This window comes from Zerene cesonia, chromosome 20 (genome assembly GCF_012273895.1).
Source record: "Zerene cesonia ecotype Mississippi chromosome 20, Zerene_cesonia_1.1, whole genome shotgun sequence".
Lineage (NCBI taxonomy): Eukaryota > Metazoa > Arthropoda > Insecta > Lepidoptera > Pieridae > Zerene > Zerene cesonia.
In genome coordinates, this window is record NC_052121.1 from 3,065,487 (window position 1) to 3,075,506 (window position 10,020).

The following is a 10,020-nucleotide window of genomic DNA, read 5'->3' on the forward strand; positions in this document are numbered from 1 at the left end:
TTTTTTTGTATCTACTCCGTTTCAATTTGATTCATATTTGCTATGTAATAACGCTCATGAATTTATATTTTCTTACTGTCTCGTATATTTATTTCAAGTAAATGTACTATATTCCACTGTACTGCAATGTACACTATATTTCAAAAGTTTTATTAAAAATAATCTTATAAACTCCAACGATTATTTCATAATAACGTTAAACAAATCCTTTAAATACTGCAACGTTTATGAATAACCAGGATGGTTCTTTGAGCATAATTTAAATAAGAACGCCATATTTCCTGACATAAATAAATATAATATAGCGCTTATTAGGCTACTTAATATTTTCGAAAGAAACAAGAAATTTATAATAAAACTTGAGCGTTGCTTCAGATGCAAGGATCAAATAAACGACTTTGCAATACGAAACACTTCAAGTGTTTCTTTTAGTATAAAATACTTTCTTTGCATATATTTTCAATGAAGTTGTGGGCGTTTAATTTATGTATACGTTAGACGTTGCAAGTGAGCTGCTTATAACAAACAAAAGCATGTTTGTTATTATGAATTTTGCACTGTATGAAACCTCGTAAACCGCTATTTCATAAGTTTGATTGATCTCTTAAAGCTTTTGAATTACAAATTAATTAGCTACTTTTCAATGTACACATAAGTTACTGTTAAAGGTGATATTTTATTCCTTACCTAGATCAAGGTTTAAATAATATGGTCATTAATTTATTCTCATACTATGATTCAAATGATTTTAAATAAAAACTGTATTTTCTAGTTCGAAATGTACAATTAATTTTCAGGAGGACCATGACTTTCATATTAATTTTGGAAAAATTTAAAGCTTTTCTATGACATAATTTTATTGTTTCACTGTTTTGATTTTAACAATTTTCACATATTTACATACAAACTATCAGTTTGTTTTGAATATAAATAATTTGGGTGATTGACTTTACTTTTATTTGAACGAAATAAACGATCAATACCATAACTCGACAACCACATTGTTATTATAACCCTAAATCGAGCTTACATTTGTTTACAAACTGTCGCACAATTAAAGTTATATGTTTACAATTCATTCCATTAATTTACATAAAGCGATGAGCAAATAACCTTTAAATTATTAGCCATACAAAATTATGTTGTTCTGTGTATATAATATCTTAAATTGTGAATTAAACATTCTAGGTATGCAATCGTTTTATGCCCCAGAGAACACTACACACTCTACATAGCATCCCGCGTGATATGGATGTTCAACAAATGTTTTGTATGTTATTTAAGGCATGTATCTTCGTTATTCCCGTATTTCTGTTAAATGGCTTTTGCAAATGGTCTATAAATATTGCCTCTCATCGTGATGTTGTACGGTGACGATGGCTTCCGAAAAATTTTGAAATTCATCTTTAATTGATTAGTAAATATTCAATCGTTTCTACATGTAATGAAAACAATGTTTTCAGTACCCTTTCCTTTCTTTTGGAGAATTGTTTTCATAAACCTAAGTTAGATTAATTATTTGTTAAACTAGGCCTCTTCTAGAAGGGCTTTTGAATCGTATAAATAGAGAAGAGGTTAGGAAAGCAGTCTTTAAGCTGGTAAGATACTGGTAAGATACTTTATAGCTGTTCTCTTAATATAGCAAAAATTTTCTCATTTAAATAAGAACGACACTGGAAAACTGTTCTATAGTAGGTACTTAATCGAAACATTCAATGGATTTTAATCTCCCATATATTTATTAAAAATAATTATAAATTATGTATATTTGACAATTCTATACAAACAACCCTTTACTTAAATTTAATAAACAACCAATTTGATTTCAAATTATTAATATTTTTGTAACGTGTACTATTGGTTAAATAATAGTGATTTCTTCTTGAAAAGTAAGCAATGGACAGAGTTGTTAACCATGAAGTTATCATATAGTCATATAAAAGTCATATGGGAGAATTAAAGCACATATATGTCATGTATTATTTAAAATTCAATTAAAACAGAATGATAATAATCCCTATGTGCCAAATGCTGTAAATACTTCAAAAATAAACATGGATCGTAACTTACATTGTTACCCTACCGGCAGCTGATCGTTTGTTAACCCATGCCAAACATTATATTATAGTGCATCTGTAGATACGTGAACGAAATCGAAATAGTGTTATTGATACATACGAAAATCACCTTTCTTACTGAAATACACAGGTGATATTTCTATGAACAAATTATTTGAGATATATGCTGACAGCGAGTGCACATTGTATAAGCAAATGGACACGGTAAAATTTATTGTTTCTTAGTTGATATTAAATAGGAAGATAAATGATTTTAAACAAACCGTGGTTTATATAACATTGCATTATGTTTTATGATGTTTTCATTTGCGTTTAGATTCAAATGTATGCATGTGTGTTGTGTTTAGTCATAATTTAATTGTAGTATATATGAATAAGAGGGAAATGTGTCTTAAAACTTTTCTAATATTAGGTTCTTATTTACTATTTTTCATTTATAGTTTGTACTACAAAATTGGAGAAACAAACTGAGTAGGTACCCTACATAATTTAAATTTACTATTGCACGAATACTAGTTCGCTCTGCCAATTCCTCCATATTTCAAATAAAAAGCAATGCTTGTTCAGAATTTGCTCCTGATTGCGATATTCTGAAGTCTCACCCGGAATATTGCAAATTGGTAGTCGCATATATGAAATATGAATCATCATATCATATCCTTATGTTTTAGTTGGATTCATTTTTATGTTTGACTTCTGAGCTCAATAAGTTATATTTGCTTTAAACATTACCTAAGAAAATGTAGGCCTAAAAGTTAAGTGAGTTAACCAATTGGATGAAATTTGGTACAGAGATGGTTTCAGACCCAAGAAAGGATTATGTCCCCGAGATTGTCTTTCTTTTCCCTGAACTGTGCGGGCGAAACCGAAAAGTATAAATCTGTACTTTAGAGAAATAACTTTGTAACAAAATTAAAAATAAAATGTGGTCATTGTTTTAAATAACAATCTTTGGGCCATCATAATAATAATCATCTTATTTTTTAAATAAGTAATCATGTTTTTTGTCTCTGCAATTATTTAATTCTCAAATAATTGAATGACAAACACGATCGAACTCAATCAAATGCAAAGCAACTTATTGAAGGAACGTCCCGATTCTGAGAATAGGGGCAGGTAACTCGCTTAACGTTTTAATTTTCATCTCGCCAAGCCAATCCCGCAGGCGGAAATCGAATCAGAGCGTTAAGCCCACGAAACCTATCTATTCCATGAGGCACGTGTGAATGTAGCTTTATAAATTTCAAGAAAACATAAAGTGTTCAAACTTTATACATTTTTATATAACAATATATTATATTACTTATATAATTAAAATCTATAGTCATCGACGGTCATGCTCATAAACGCCTCAGTCAGCTGCGGCGTTTTTAGAAGATTAAAATGGATGTTACTTTCCATAATGCGATATATTATTATTATTAATTAGATATATTATTATTATTATTAAGTCTTTGAATAAGACTGCTCAAATTGTCCCTTGTAATCATCCAATGGTAATGTAAAAAGTATACGGGAACAGTTTGTTAATGATAGGAATAACATAAAAGAAAAAGAGAAGAGAAGCTTTAATACTTAAATAAACTTTGATTTAAGGTGGAATATATAAAACATCGTAAAATTAAATATCGACAAATTGTTATATCAAGAGAATGAATTAAACGTTGTATGTAATTATGTGTTTATCCGACGTTTCTAAGAGCGATGGATCTTGATAATCCAACTTAATTTTTTTTCGTATTGTTACTCGAAAATTCCGTGGGGCTTAGACTGATTAACGTGATTATTTTACTATTGAAACATTTTTAATGTATAAAGAAGTTTCCTTGTTCATTAAAAATTTGAATAGCAGTTAAGCCCATATAACTCGACAGTATTCCGAACTCAAACGAACTCACGCGTGTCCCCAATGGTCTGATTTGCAATCAGTGCAATTAATTACATTTACACCTTATAACTCAATCAATCCAACACTGCGCTAAGATCATTAAATACAAATTGAGTGTTGACATTTTAATTGCTCGATTTGCACGCGACTTCCAATAGATTATTGGCACATAGTAGTTCTTCTATAGGTTTATTTTTAGGGATCATTGACTAGGGCTTAAAATCACATATAGTGTGGGTTAAGTTAGGTTAAGAGGTGTATAGATGATTAAATATCCACAAAATGTTATATCAAGAGAATTAAATAAAGTTATCAACTTCGAAAATTTAGAATATTTACAACATTTTAATATCTTTAAGATTTATATAACCTTTAGGACAGACCATGAGATTCATCTTGATAAATCCTGATAACCTGTATCTCTTAATGTTCGAATCGCATGGCATTTGGTTATACTGTTTATAACTGTCTTTGTCTTTAATTATTTTAAACAACTATCAGACAGAAAAAACAATCCTACAGAAAACGAATTTAAAACAGTCCTCGAATGTGATTGTCAGAATTCTAGACAAATGATACAAAATCAAGTGCATTAGCTTTAAGCTATGTTCTTATATAATCAACATGCTCAAATTTTTAATTTGGTCGTCTAAGAGTCTAAGAGCAATAATGAGGCCAGCTTGCATCAGGGCATGCGATGGCTATTGTGTAGGTATTACATAAAATAATCCGCTATTACATTAAATAAAACCCCACCTTTTTCAACAAATACAGCTGTACAGAGCTTCAAAACTCAATCCTTTGTGGACTTTTCGAGACCAAATTTGTTGTCACTGATTGCAATTTGATCGTTTTGAACTATAAACCAGTTAACTCCCATGCTTAAACATTAGAATGTATACTTCTTGCGAATTACTCGTTTTAGTTTATAACTTCTTTCCAAAAAGGGTGTTTCGCGTAATTAGATAGTCAAACAGATGCGATAAATGTATGATTTAAACAATCAACACGGTAATTAGTCGTTTGTTTTTTAATTATTTCGTGTTGTTTCAATTTTAGTTAAAAAAAATACCAAAATACAAAATAACTCATTTTATTATTTACAGTTAGGCTCTTCGCCCCAGTTCCATCTGGGTAGATATTTATAAATCTTTTAACAGTTATCATATTGATCCAAGAGAAGACTTATCCAACAAAACAAAAATCATTCAAATCAGTTCAGCCGTTCTAAAGATAGTATTAAGTTGTGTGTGATGTCGATAAACATACGAGTAAATATTTAAATATTTTCGTTTGTTTACAGAGCTTAAGCATAATATTTTTATGATTAAGGTTCACCACAGAATCAAAATTGGCAACTTCAGTTAAAAAAAAAAACTTATTGTAATATTTGTTGGCTTTCCGACATTATGTTGCAGCTACGTGATATTCGGAAATTGAGCCCATTAAAGCACCATTTTTAATTGGAATGCCCGGCCCATATATAATCCATTGTAGATTTGCATTTATTCACATAAAATCAAACGTCATGCAAATAAATTACAATTTTGCATTACTACTAAAGCATACCTACTTTGGACTGTTTGATAAATATGCATAAGGTATATTTTAGCATACATAAAAATTATTGTGTAAAAGTACTGTACTAAAATCTACACTTTGCTTGTTCTCTCTTTTCTCTTCACGGCATGTTGGAAAAAGAGTCCCAAAACAATTCTTGGAAAATATTTCTTCTCTGATGTTTTATTTTATGAGTAGAAAATAATATAAATAAAAACATATTATATGAGTAGAAAATAATATAAATACCAACAATTGGTATATTTTCACATAATTTATACTTTTTTCTTTATCACAACGCCTTCAACAAACGTTTTTTATGTAGTTTCCCCAGAAGGCCTAACCCATTTTTCATGTGTAATTTAGAAATTCAGTACTGCCTATAGATGTTTAAAGACAAGAATATGTTTCATACATTTTGATAATAACGTAATAAGTACCTAGTATGAAAAAACAATTCAATAAATCCAAAGCTATACGTCGATTACACCTACAAACAATTTTACCTTTTCCGTTTCTTATTAATGTCCATTTTCCAATTTTCATGTTTATAATTTCAAAAGAATTGCAGCGATTTTACATTAATTAAAAAGAAGAGTCAGCTTATTATATATTATAACGCGTATTATTACATTGCAAATTAAAAACTTAAAATAATAGAAACTTCTCATAAGACATAATTTTGTATGCATAGGATTACAGAGAGAACAGAAATTGAATAAGGGACATTTATGAATATTCAATCAGAAATTATCAAATCCCACTCTACACGATGTACAAGAAAAAAGCGCTTAATTAAATTGTTATTTTAGTACTACTCAGATTAAATAATAAATCGCACTCGAATTTCTGTAATATGGAATTTGTTAAATTGTTGTTCAGGAAAGGTTTCGCAGTGGCGAAAAATATGTCTTAATTGCCCTTATCTGGCATTAAATGCTCAGCAAACCTGCGCTTTGTATTCTCAACTTTCTTTTGTTGTTCGGTGAGGAAACACTCTTTTGTTTTCGCCGTTTTCTGGTGCACAAAGCGAGGAAGTATTTTCGCAAACTTGCTTTGCGAAATCATCCAAGTGGAAATTTATGGTCTTTAATTATATGAAATACTTAGGCTTCTTTTGACATATGATTAGTTTTATGTGACTTTTTTACAGACGATCTGTGTTATGAATTAAAAGAGTCTAAATATAAGTGGGTATATTATTTATCCCCTGTCCTACTTGAATATTTAGATGAAGGAGAAATATTTAGATATAAGCCTACATAATAATTAAGGTAACCTATACGAGTACATACATATTAAATTAATTATCAATCAGAGACAATTTGGTTGATTTATGATGATAAACACTTTTTGGTACATCTCAAAAAGGAGTCATTTCTTAATTTTTCACATTTAAATTTAATCAAATTCACTCAGCACTGACAAATGTTTCAGTAGTAAAGTGATCATCGAAGTTCGCATAAAATTCGGTAGATAGAGTTTTGTCATAAGTTGCTTGCTATCGTTATAGTTCCAGAATATTTGTATAGATGGCGCTGGTACTAAACTATAAAAAGACCATCCTTTAGTATAATTATGCATATTGTTTTGTTATCTGTGGTATTTTCTAATCTGCCATGATGTACTATCATAATATGATTCAATTAAAAAATCCTCATGATAAAGATAATGAAAAGATCCTCATGACATTGAAATAAATTTTCATGAATTCAATTTAGGACAGAATTTACAATACCTGATTAAAATTTATTAGTTGGAGATCGTATTAAAGAACAATTTTACAAATCTGTTCGTATTAATTAAGTTTTGACATTTTAGATGTGACATTTTATTGAATAATTTATTGGGCTGATAAGTAGGTATTTTTAGGTTAAAGTTTGGAATTAAAATATCTCCTCTGGAGGGCTAAAAGAAAGTTTACCAGAGTAGTATCTAGCGCCTTATTTATTATTTATACCACGTATCATAAAAAATAATAAACAAAAAAAATTAGCCTCACCGTGACAATGTTTTGCACATTGCCGTGACCAGGATTCGAACCTGGGTTACTACGGCCACAACGTAGGGTCCTAACCACTAGACGATCACGGCTGTTGAGGCGATAGAAGCGAAGTTAAATTTATCGATAACATTCGGTTTACAACATATCTACTCGAGTTCACAATTCACATACTCACAATTTCATATAAATAAATGTTTTTTATTGTTGTAACTCGTTACGATTCTACATTAAATAATTATATTATGTTGGATAACTTTATTTTTGTTTATCTCTATGAGGTATGAAAATTAAATTATGTATTGAATATAACGATATGTAGAGTTTTCGTTTAAAATTAAATATTTGTTATATTCCAAAAATAAATTGATTAAAATTTTAAATTACACGTTTACTTATTTCTTATAACTCTGCAGAAATGTCTCTAATCTTTCCTCAATAAATTGATTATTCGACACAAAAATAAATTTTCAATTCTATGCAGCAGATCCTCAGATTAGCGCGTTCATTCAAACAAACTCTCCAGCTTTATAATATTATTAAAGTATACTTATAAAATTATTGTCCATACACCAATTAATGAAAATATATCAAAGAGTGGACGGCTGATGATTTTCATTAAAAAATCAAATCACACACAGTATTTGACATCTTGTGATCCCCGAAATACTTACGCCTATTGAAATATTATACAAATGTTCCTAGAATAAATTATGTGTATTTATTTTTATATAGGATAATGAATTATTGCTTTCAGTCTCTAGGGCTCCTTCGTCAACAATACCCTTAAAGTTGCGCCATGTCCATCTGTCTGTCTATCCACGGTTTAGCTCAAAAACTTTTGCTACTACGTAATTGTAAAGAAGAAGAAGTATCTGTCCAATGTCCATTTAACATTGGTAGAAATATGATAAATAAACTATATACAAATGGTTAACGTATTAGTTTTCGCAACTAAATCGCTACAAAATACTTCTAGAATATTCAATAGGCAAATAATGCTATTAGCTTTTTGTTTCACGTAAAAACCGATTTAAAATATAGATAATTTGATCTGAATTGCACTAAATTGTTTTCCCCTTCACTAAAACGATAAAACTTGTAAAAAGCCAACATAGTAATAATTTAATGAGTGATTTGCTCTCATTCACGTCCTAGAAACACTGTTTTTGTGCAGTTCATGTTTGGGCTATTGAATTTCTGTATTTTGTCTCGTAACTTAAACATTTACGTAAGCTCAATTTATTTTCAATTGCAAATACATTTTATCATTGTGCTAGGTCTAATTTTACTGTTCCTATTATAAGGTAAAGAGTAAAGCGACGAGAGATTTTTTAATCATAATCTCTTTATATCATATTAATATTTATACAAAAATTATGTGTCACTTTTTAGAAATGTTAAAAATGTTATGTCATAAATATTTATAATTTATAAAACTTCAAATTTCAATCTATTTCAAATAATTTTTTTGACGAAAGAATATGAATATCTATACGCAATGAATAACGTATGTATGCTACATCTAATTGCACAACAATTATTATAGGTTACTCGTCTACTCGCATATGTACGCTAAAAACATTAATGCAAGTAATCTATGTTAATTTGTGTGAAGTTCTGTGCTTATAATAACATTAGCCTAATCCCTTCCTAATAGATCCACAAATTGAAAATTTTAATAACTAGGAAGTTAAACGAGATCAAAACTACCCACACTATGCATTATTATACACTATCGCATAATTTTAATTAATAAACACACGAAAGGCACGAGCCAGGGCAATGTAATGAGAAAGTATACAAAGTTTATTGAAAATAGGATTTGAAAATATATCATATCCTACTAAATATAATAATTGCCATGGATGTTAATGTATGTATGTTGGTTAACTTTTCATGCAAAATCTACGGAACCTATTGCAATTAAATTTGATACGTAGATAGCTGGACAACTGGAATAACACAGAGGCTTTTTATCCCGATAGGTATTCCAACGGAATACAGACTAACGCGGGCGAAACAGCGGGGCGCAGCTAGTGCTTATATATTACTAGCATTTAGACCCACTCCTCCCGTTTGTTCAAAGGAAAGTAGCATTCAGCATGCTATCTATCTATATTTTTGAAGCGAGAGATTAAAGCACTTTATAATCAATTGAGAAATGAGGATTTAGGAGCCATCTCTAAGGAATTTAGGAATGAGATGGTTTATAGCGGCATAAAGTAGCCTATGTCGATCTCCAGCCTCCAGCTCTCCCCAGCCAACTGGAGAGAAATTCAATCGTACACACAAATAAATACATAACAACCATACTTTCGCATTGATATTGGTAAGGAAGAGGACAGTGAAGAATATTCTAAAAAAATATGACAATAAGCACAGAATATTAAGTGCAAGTGCGATAAAGTAATGACAGAAAAGTCGAAGTCTTTTATTAAAATTGAGGCTATTTCAATGAAAATATGCTAATTCTGTACCTAGTTAGTATT

General features: G+C 29.7%; 1 non-coding gene across 1 annotated transcript; it reads right to left on the reverse strand.

Moving 5' to 3' along the window:
* Positions 1-7,548: 7,548 nt before the first annotated feature.
* On the reverse strand, positions 7,549-7,620 carry Trnah-gug. Its single transcript has one exon. It is a non-coding gene; the product is annotated as a tRNA-His (tRNA).
* Between the last annotated feature and the right edge of the window lie 2,400 nt (positions 7,621-10,020).